Source organism: Galeopterus variegatus, unplaced genomic scaffold (genome assembly GCF_000696425.1).
Source record: "Galeopterus variegatus unplaced genomic scaffold, G_variegatus-3.0.2 Scaffold4104, whole genome shotgun sequence".
Classification (NCBI taxonomy): Eukaryota; Metazoa; Chordata; class Mammalia; order Dermoptera; family Cynocephalidae; genus Galeopterus; species Galeopterus variegatus.
Window position 1 is genome coordinate 52,436 of NW_007730215.1, and position 9,981 is coordinate 62,416.

Consider the following 9,981-nt stretch of genomic DNA (forward strand, 5'->3'; position numbering starts at 1 on the left):
CCGCCGCCCTCTCGGCTGCGGCCCGAGCCCGTGCGGTCTACGCCGGGCCCGGACGCCCTTTCCCTCCGGCGATTCCCAGCCGGGCTTCGCTTGACTCCCCTCCAAGGCCACCCCGCAGAATCCAGCCGGCCCCACAGTTACCCGATGAAACGGGAGTCCAGAGAGAAACGACTCTCCGTGCCTTGAGACAAAAAGACGTGACACTAGTGGTTTGCCTTCCCAGCTCTGCCCTGTCAATCACTACAGGAAAATACAGTGATTCCTAAGTGAAGGAGCTTCGTTTCCCTCCCAGTTATTTAAACTGGTCGAACAACCTGGTCTCAGTTTTTTATATGGAAGTTAAAAATGTCAGTGCTACTTAACCATTACCTTTGATATTAGAGAAGAAAGTAATGATCAGATGTGATTCAAATCTCATCATGAACAGTTCCTTTTAGTCACTAAAACCTCACAGATAACTTTCAGAATCTGGTCGCCAGAGAGACCCTCTTATTCTTACTTAGAGGAGCCACAGTCCTAATATTAGGACTTATCCTGGTTTGCAGGTTTCATTTTAAGGAGAATGGCAGTTGTAGGGACATTGCTGCCCTTTGGAGTGGATGTGCTTTAGACAGAAGTGACCATGCGTCACTTTTCTGTTACAGCTTTAGAGCATTAAACGCCTTCAGGACTCTGCAAATTAACACACACACGCACACACATGCACCCCATTCCCCTTATCCTCTCCCAAACAAAACCCCAGAGCGAGCCAAGCTATCCCAGAAAGTAGCTCTGATTTCTACTGGTAATGTTGGTACTGGGTAGGTTTGAAGCTGCTTATGAAACAGTGGCTTGTATGTCAGCCAAAGAATTCCTCTTTTACTTCCCAGATGCTTGCCAGTGGGGGAAGATAACCATTTTTCCAGATTATTAAAGGAGGCTTGCAAATGGGTAGGACAAAATATGAGAATATATCTTGAGACACCAAGATATATGTGTATCAATTTTGGCTTTAATTTCAATCCCTACTCAATAAATGTATTTTCATCATTTACATCAATAAATGCAATAGGTACATTTCATAACCTATTCCCCACCTAATTCAGGCTGATTATTATCTTGTTTTGAGTTAACATTTTTATTTAATATATATTTTAAATATATATATTTAAAAACCGTATACTTTAAAGTATATATCTATTTAAACAACTATCTTTTCCTTCAAAAAACAAACTAGGAAATATCTTTGGAGTATTTGTGAAGCTGGTAATGATCAGCACTATTCTCTCAGACCCTAGGTCAAATCTGTAAGTCAGATTTGGTGGGTTTTAATTAGAGACCATCATAGTATTTATGGGAAATTGGTGGCCTACTCTACGTGATATCTATTTTTCTGTCTTTACAAAACTGGTGTCTGGTCAATTATAAAAGCACTCACCTTGAAAACTGAATTCGGCCCCCAAACCAATGCATATGAAGATACATACTAGCTAAATCTCTGATTTTGAGGTGTTACATTTGATTTTTGAGAAAAAACATTGATAAATTCAAAACCTCAGTGTGTAGCCTCAAGGACCTGAAATGTAGGTGTGATCTGGAATTCTGATCTTGTCATATTTCTAATAGCAGTATTCACTTATATTCATGTGAGGAAGCTTAATACATTTTGTCTGAGAATCAGGCTGTTGGGGGTGATGGTGGTGGAGCAGAGGACTGGGGGACAATGGCTCTGAGAAGGTTACAATGTGCATGTGGTGGAGCCCAATGCTGGGTGTGGATTCCTTCTTGCTACAGTAGTTATAAGACTGGAAGTGAGAGGAGGAGGAGGGGTGGGAAGGAGCTGGAGGTCATGTTGGCTTGGACTTCCTTCCTAGGAAGAACTACTTTCTGCTTTCCCTTTCCCTTTGTGAAGGGCCTCTTCTGTGTACAGAAATTCTTTCTGTGATGGAAATTTTAAACTTTGAGTTGCAACTCATTAGTGAGTAGTGAACTTGATTTAGTGACTGGCATAAAGAAAAAAATTTTTTAAGTGGAGTAGTATAGAAACAGTCAATGTAGGCCACATGATATGAGAGCAAGTTTTGTTTGATAAAACTTTAGTTTTATTTATGTTTGTATGTTTATATTAGGCCATGGTGTAAAATGTATTTCTAACTGTATGTTTTAGTCAAAAATGTTTGAAAACCACTGTGGTAGGCCTTGGCTCAGGTCTTACCTTCTCTGACAACTCTTTCTGGGTCACACCAGAGCTTAATGGTTTCTCAGTCCTTTTGTCGCATTGTCACTTATTTGTGCTACTTATTTAATGTTTCTCTAATGTTTTACTGTATTATTAACTTCTCGCGTGTATTTCTTCCTTATTGAATTTAAACTTCTCCAAAGATGTATATTTTCAGCCTCTTTGCGTACTTTATGGTTTCTTAAAATGGTTCTGTACACATGGTATGTAATCAACAAATGTAGGTGATTAATTATGTACCTAACAAAAGCAAGTCTGATCTCAGCTGGTAGTCCACATTTTCGGGGATGCATTTTTTAACCTGTTCCCTGCCTCTGCTGCAAGCTCGCTCATGTTCCCCTGTTACTGGCTCTCATAGCACTTTGTAAAGCCTTCATAACACTTATTGAAGTTTAAATACAAATATTTATTGACTAAGTGGTTTGTTTCCTTCACCAGAGTGAAAACTTTATTAGAGCAGACCAGATCTTTTGAGCTCAACTGTACCTAGCACAGTACTTGGCACATAATGGACAATCAGTAAATACTCACTGACTGACTGATTGATTATTAATAGACTGAATGACTTCAAAATGACCGGTAGTTGGTCTGGGAGAGGCAGCAGGCCCTTTCTTTTTCTTGTCAGGAAGATGTTTTGCTAATAATCAACTATGGATGAGAAGAGAAGACTCAGACCTAATAACTTGAGGAAATTAAAATTTTGTGTGGTGACATTGTCTTATTTTTCTTTTATTATGCTAGCAACACAATATTGGTTCACTTGCACCTGGCTGTAGAAATGCACCCCTGTAAGAAACAGCTACATGAATGATATCTCTGCAATTTTTGAAAAACCATTAAGGAGAAAATGGATTCTATTGCATGAGTTTTAGTTTGTGACCTACACAAGAAATCCTTCTTAGAATTTGTAAGTTGTTTCTTTCTCTTGATAAACTGAGAGTCCTCCTCTTATTAGATAAATGAGAGCTATGACCCCCTGTGAATTTCCCTCTCTGCCTTGGCTGACAGTTCAGGCCCAAGATTTGGGGTTAAAACGCAATAGCTCTTTTCAACCTAGATCTTTTGGAATATTTATCTTCTCATTCTCCAGCCTTTTATAACTTGCTTTTTATTGTTTGTTTTAAAAAATTGTTTTTTATTATGTGCTTTTTGAATCTATTACACTGATGTCAGCATACTGTGGAGGAAATGGAATGCATCAGGTTTTTTTGAATTTGGATAGACTTGAGTTCAAATTCTGAACAAACTTTTTTTTTTAACACTGCTAGCTGTGTGATCTTGTGAAGGAAACCTCTCTGTATCTTATTATTCTCATCTGCAAAATAAGACCAATACTACTTTTACATTGTTTTAATTATTGTCTGAGACAACACAGCATTTAGCACATTTTATGTACTAAATGAATATTTATTCTCTTTCTTTCCATTTATAGTATGTAACCTCAAATCCTTTTGGAAGGAGGTGGGTAGGATCTGTGATAATAAATGAGTTTGGTGTGTTAATCTTGCATTTTCTATTTTTTCAGAAGGTGGGAAAATAATCCAGTTTCTCTCAATTATTTTATCTACAAAATTCAGAAAGTAATCATTCTGTATCACTTTAGAAAATTAATAATATTGATGTATAAATTATTTGACAATGTTCGTGTATTATCTGAAGGATAAATTTGAAAAAGCACATATGCATCTGTTTAAAAATAGGTAACTTGATATGCTGAGAACATCATTTCTAGTTCTTAAAAAGTTGCCTTATTTGACACTTAATAATTGTACATTTTTATGGGATACAATGTGATATTTGGATACATGTCTGCCATGTGTAATGATCAAATCAAGGTAATTAGTGTATGTGTCACTTCAGACATTTGTCATTTCTTTCCTAGTTTTGATGATCAGGTTTTTGCATTAATAAACTAAAATGCAGAATTTTACTAGTATTTTACATATGTTTATTGTATATTTATTGAAGAAATTGAAGATGAAAGACCTCACATTCTATGCTATCCTGAGTGGTTACAGTGTAGATAGGGAAATGTTAAGTAAATTATTGCTTTAGTTTTAGAGGCATAATGCTAATATTTAAATAGCAGCCAAACAGAACTGGTTAGGCAGGCACACAGCCTTCCAGCAAAAGAAACCGGATTCTGAAACAGAACAAAGATCTGGGATCTAGAAGGTCCAAAATTTGGGAATGAGAAACTAGTCACTGATGTTCCAGATAGGCAGGAGTTCAGAAGGCAGAGAATGAAGTAGTTCAAAATATGACACCATCAACAAGGGCATAGGAATGAAATGAACAGAGTATTTTTCTCTAGTTTCCTTTATACTTTTTGGGCTTTATATGTGAATTTGAATTTGAAGGTGTGTTCTGGATGTAATTGCAATTTAGGAAATTCTGCTGCTATATTTATGGTTTGAGTGAGATGTGAGACCCAGAACACCCAATTGGAAAACACCCAATTATATGATGCTTTTTTTCCACCAAGATTTTGGAAAGTTTTATTTTATCAAACAATGATAAACCCACCCTTCCCTTCAACTTCTCAACACATACCTTGCATTTACATAGGCAGAATGAAAAATGTATTTTCTTTGGAACCTATTTTGGCTTATGTAAAGCTATAATTATTGAGATGACTATAGTGGTGGTTCAAGGAAAAATTCTGCTTTTCCTTTGAGCATTGCATGCATTTTCCATTTTTGATACATTTGCACAAAATTTTTAGGCATATAAACATTCCCAGCTAAATGAAAAAATACTTTATTCTTTGTTTTTTTAAAAATGGCTTTTCCTTTGAGCATTGCATGCATTTTCCATTTTTGATACATTTGCACAAAATTTTTAGGCTTATAAACATTCCCAGCTAAATGAAAAAATACTTTATTCTTTGTTTTTTTAAAAATGAAAATAGAAGTTTTTTTGTGTCTAGAAAGCAGAATATTAGAACTAGAAGAGAAAAAAATTTCCTTTCCTTATTTTGCACAAATGGTATGGTTTTATTTTTAGAATCAATACATTTTTGAGGAATTTAGTAGTTTGCAAATAATATCTCCTTTACTCTTTTTGTGGAGTTACATGATTGTATTTCCTGTGCTACCACTTCAAAGATGTTTCACTTTTATTATTTGAAAAATGTGTCAGTTCAGTATTTTGGGAAAATGTTATATTTGAAAGAGAAACAGCTACCGCATGCTGTAACAATTGTGGATGTGAGCAGTGGTCGTTTTGCATGATGAGGGCCTCAGAGTGCTAGTAAAGTTAAGAAAATGATGGCATGTCAATAAGACCCAGTTATCTATTTAAAAATCTATTTCTGATTTGCTTTTAGTGTGTGATAATCTGGTCACTACGGTTGCCCCACATTTCCCAGCACCTGGGGACCTGGCTTTGGCAGTCAGCTGCCCTGCAGGATTTGGCTGGGAGCCAGGCCACAAGAAAAGGCAATGTGGAAATCGGGTGAGGAGGATTGGTTAAGCTTTTAATTAATTCACCCTTTCGTATTGTAGGGATGTGTAGAGATTCACTTCTTCAGTTATTCTTTAAATGCTGAAACCCAGCGATGTATTGACAGTAAATAATAGGCATTAAAACAGTTTACTAAGCTTTAAGGATGATAGTATAGACATGTAGTAAGGCTTTACAGAGATACTCAGCAGATCTAGGACACTGCAAGAATTTATATAGAGATGGAGGATCTGAGGCATCTCACGGAGCTAGAAGCTCTACTCCAGTGAGTATAGTCACCCTCTGGGCATGGAAGGCACAGGCGGTGCTTTTCAAAGTAATAAGACATTTGAGCACATTCAGCTTGCATCTTCTGGATGTATCCAGACACGTTCAAGTTACTTACACCTGTGGACTATTGCATTTGTGGGGTCCATACTCTGGGTATGTTCTCCATACAATTCCCCCCACTTAAATTTCCTAATTTTGAGTGGTCTTATACTAAAGTGGCCACTGTACATCCTGCTGCCCTACCCCCACTCCTCACATCGTCTCCCCTGCAAACTCTCTTCCCCCTTCTCCTTAGCACAGACTTTATCTGAAACCTATTTTACATTACGGCGAATATTTTAATTTTAATTTTAATCATATAGCTAAATTTTAATAGCTAAAAATTTTCTGTGAAAATACCAAATGAAAGGTTTTTTTTTTTTGTTTTTATTACTAGCATTTTGATTTTATGGATGAGCTTAAAGACTTCGTATATGTAATAAGTACATGGGTAAACTGAAAAGCTTCAATTTTATCCTGTAAGAGTTAGCAAGCAATAACAAAAGATGTTGGCTTTGCTGTGCCCTATATTTTGAAGCACAGTAGCTAAAGCTTTGAAAAAAGAATTCTATAGAATAATAAAATGTTATAGCCAAAAAAAGTTTGAGAGATGATTTAGTACAAACTTCTCACATCATAGGAACAAAGAGATGATATGACTTATTCTGGGTCACATAGAAAATTGTCAATATAGTTGGTATTGAACTTCAGGTAGAACCAACCTTTATTATGTACTTTTTCTTCAGATAATGACCACATGAGAAATTAAGATTATATAAAAGCAAAATAAATTGTTACAAATATTCACCACCATATCTGTACCTCTGCCAGACTTTGTTTTAGAGCAGTTTTTCATTTTGCTGACGGTGAGGCTGAGCTCTGACAGACCATGGCAAAGAAATAGTCTATTCTGCCTGGGTAGAATAATGAGGTTGGGGCAGCAGTTGAGTGTGCCTCTGTCCCTGAAGCTGTCTCTTCCCTATTGCCCTGTCTTGCCTTATTGACCTTTCGACTAGAAGATGATTCTTAATGACCTTCCTTATCCTCCTGAGTGGAAACCTGAAGAGTGACGTGAATCACAATGTAGAGGGGTTATGTTGAGGTTGGGAATAAAGAGGGGTACGTGTGGACTGGGAGTGGGGCCGGTGAGGTCTGCATACATCAGGGCTTGGGGTCAAGGGATAGGGAGGCCTGAAGGATGGGGTAGAGGTGGGGAGACAGTTTCTAGACCCTTTGTTTTTATTACTAGCATTTTGATTTTATGGATGAGCTTAAAGACTTCGTATATGTAATAAGTACATGGGTAAACTGAAAAGCTTCAATTTTATCCTGTAAGAGTTAGCAAGCAATAACAAAAGATGTTGGCTTTGCTGTGCCCTATATTTTGAAGCACAGTAGCTAAAGCTTTGAAAAAAGAATTCTATAGAATAATAAAATGTTATAGCCAAAAAAAGTTTGAGAGATGATTTAGTACAAACTTCTCACATCATAGGAACAAAGAGATGATATGACTTATTCTGGGTCACATAGAAAATTGTCAATATAGTTGGTATTGAACTTCAGGTAGAACCAACCTTTATTATGTACTTTTTCTTCAGATAATGACCACATGAGAAATTAAGATTATATAAAAGCAAAATAAATTGTTACAAATATTCACCACCATATCTGTACCTCTGCCAGACTTTGTTTTAGAGCAGTTTTTCATTTTGCTGACGGTGAGGCTGAGCTCTGACAGACCATGGCAAAGAAATAGTCTATTCTGCCTGGGTAGAATAATGAGGTTGGGGCAGCAGTTGAGTGTGCCTCTGTCCCTGAAGCTGTCTCTTCCCTATTGCCCTGTCTTGCCTTATTGACCTTTCGACTAGAAGATGATTCTTAATGACCTTCCTTATCCTCCTGAGTGGAAACCTGAAGAGTGACGTGAATCACAATGTAGAGGGGTTATGTTGAGGTTGGGAATAAAGAGGGGTACGTGTGGACTGGGAGTGGGGCCGGTGAGGTCTGCATACATCAGGGCTTGGGGTCAAGGGATAGGGAGGCCTGAAGGATGGGGTAGAGGTGGGGAGACAGTTTCTAGACCTTGCCTTAGTCATACAAAGGCCTAGTTGTTTCTCTTCCATTCGAAGTAATTTAAGTTCATCCTTACAGAAATAGCTAACCTGCTGTGCATGCTGCCTAATGATGTTTGTCTCTGAATAGCATAGATTTTAAGATATGAGGGAAGCAAATATTCTCTCCTGTTGTAATTGACTAGCTTGTCCCTCATTCTGTATGTTTTCAGTTTGTTTACTTCCCTAGAGTAGGCAAAGGCCATTAGATCTATACAATTTAGGATAATATTTTGAAATAAATGGCTGGTTTTGAAGAATGCCTTGTAAACTTGGGAAGATCAGAAGTTCAAAGAACACTCATCTGATATATTTAAGGTTGAGTCTTATGGTTTTTTGAACCTTGAAGTTAATGGTTTTTCATCATTAAAATTGTACGTTTGTTATAGAAAACAAGGAAGTGATGTAAAGGATAAATGATCACCCATTACCTTAGTATCCAAAGTCTACTAACATTTCGGAATTGTTTTTTGTTCCTTCTGGTTTCTTTTCTATCTTCTTATTTTTCCAGGGTTGTATATATATATATATTCATGCATTTGCCTCTTTTCCTTAGGTCAGGACTCTTGGTAGTAGACAGGCTCCAGGCAGCAGGCATTTTTCTTTATTATGGCAACATCATATTCTACTATGAGGATATGCCAGAATTTGCCTATTTGTTTTCCTTTTATTGGAATCTTAGATTGACTACAAGTTTTATCATTATAAATGGTGTTTAATAAACCTCTTTTTAAAATTGAAACACAAATTATTGAAACATAATTGATTATACATATTTGTGGGGTATGGAGTTGACTATTGGTATTTGTGTACAACATTTGATGATCAAATCAGAATAATTAGCATATTCATCATTGCAAAAGGTAACCATTCTTTGTGTCCATTAACCAATTTCTCCCTAATCCCCTCCTCCTCCCCCTTTCCCACCTCTAGTAACCACAGTTCTGCTCTCTTCTTCTGCAAGTTCAACATAATATTGTGATTCTTCCTTCCTTCCTTCTTTTCTTTCTTTCTTAGCTCCCACTTATGAGTGAGGACGTGAAGTATCTTTCTTTCTGTGCCTGGCTTATTTCACTTAACATAACCTTTCCCAAGCTCCTCCATGTTGCTCTGAATGCCAGAATTTCATCCTTTTTTATGTCTGAGTAGTCCATTGTGTATATATACCACATTTTCCTTGTCCAGTCATCTGTTGATTGTCATTGAGGTTAGTTCCATATCTTGGTTATTGTAAATAGAGCCTCTTGATATGTATGACTTCCGCATTTGGAGTTTTTTCTTAGCATAGATTATAGTCATGGACTTAATGGGTCTTGATATATGTTGTCAAATTACTTTCCAAAAATGTAACAGTTTATGGTCTACATGAGACATCTGATATTCTACATGTCAAGCATCCCTTTACCCCCTCTTCTGGTAAGAATACCTGCCCTGTCTGGATTTATCTCACCTCAGTGATGTGACCATGGAGGCAGCAGGGTACAGCCAAGCAGTAGCATGCCTTCCTAGGTCTTAAGCAATTGATATAATGGGGACACATGACCCACACTAGGCCTTTCAGAGTTCTTTCCCTGAGTTTTTATATACTGAACCTTGAGATAGTCTGTCCTCTAGGATTTCTAAGCTGTGGTGGTATACTTTGAAACTTGTCTGCTGCCAGGGTTCCTGATTTAAGGAAGAAACTGCAATTAGAGAGAAGGAGGGTAATACTGAGAGAAGTTGAGATGAGATATTGTGGGTTGGGGTGGTGGAGACAAAATGAGAATGAGAAAAAGAGAATGAGAGGATAAGAAGAGCAAGGAGAGGGGAGAAGGAAATAAGGAAAAGACGTAGAAGAACAAAGGAAGAGGGGAGAGATCTAGTTTCTCTATTCAGTTA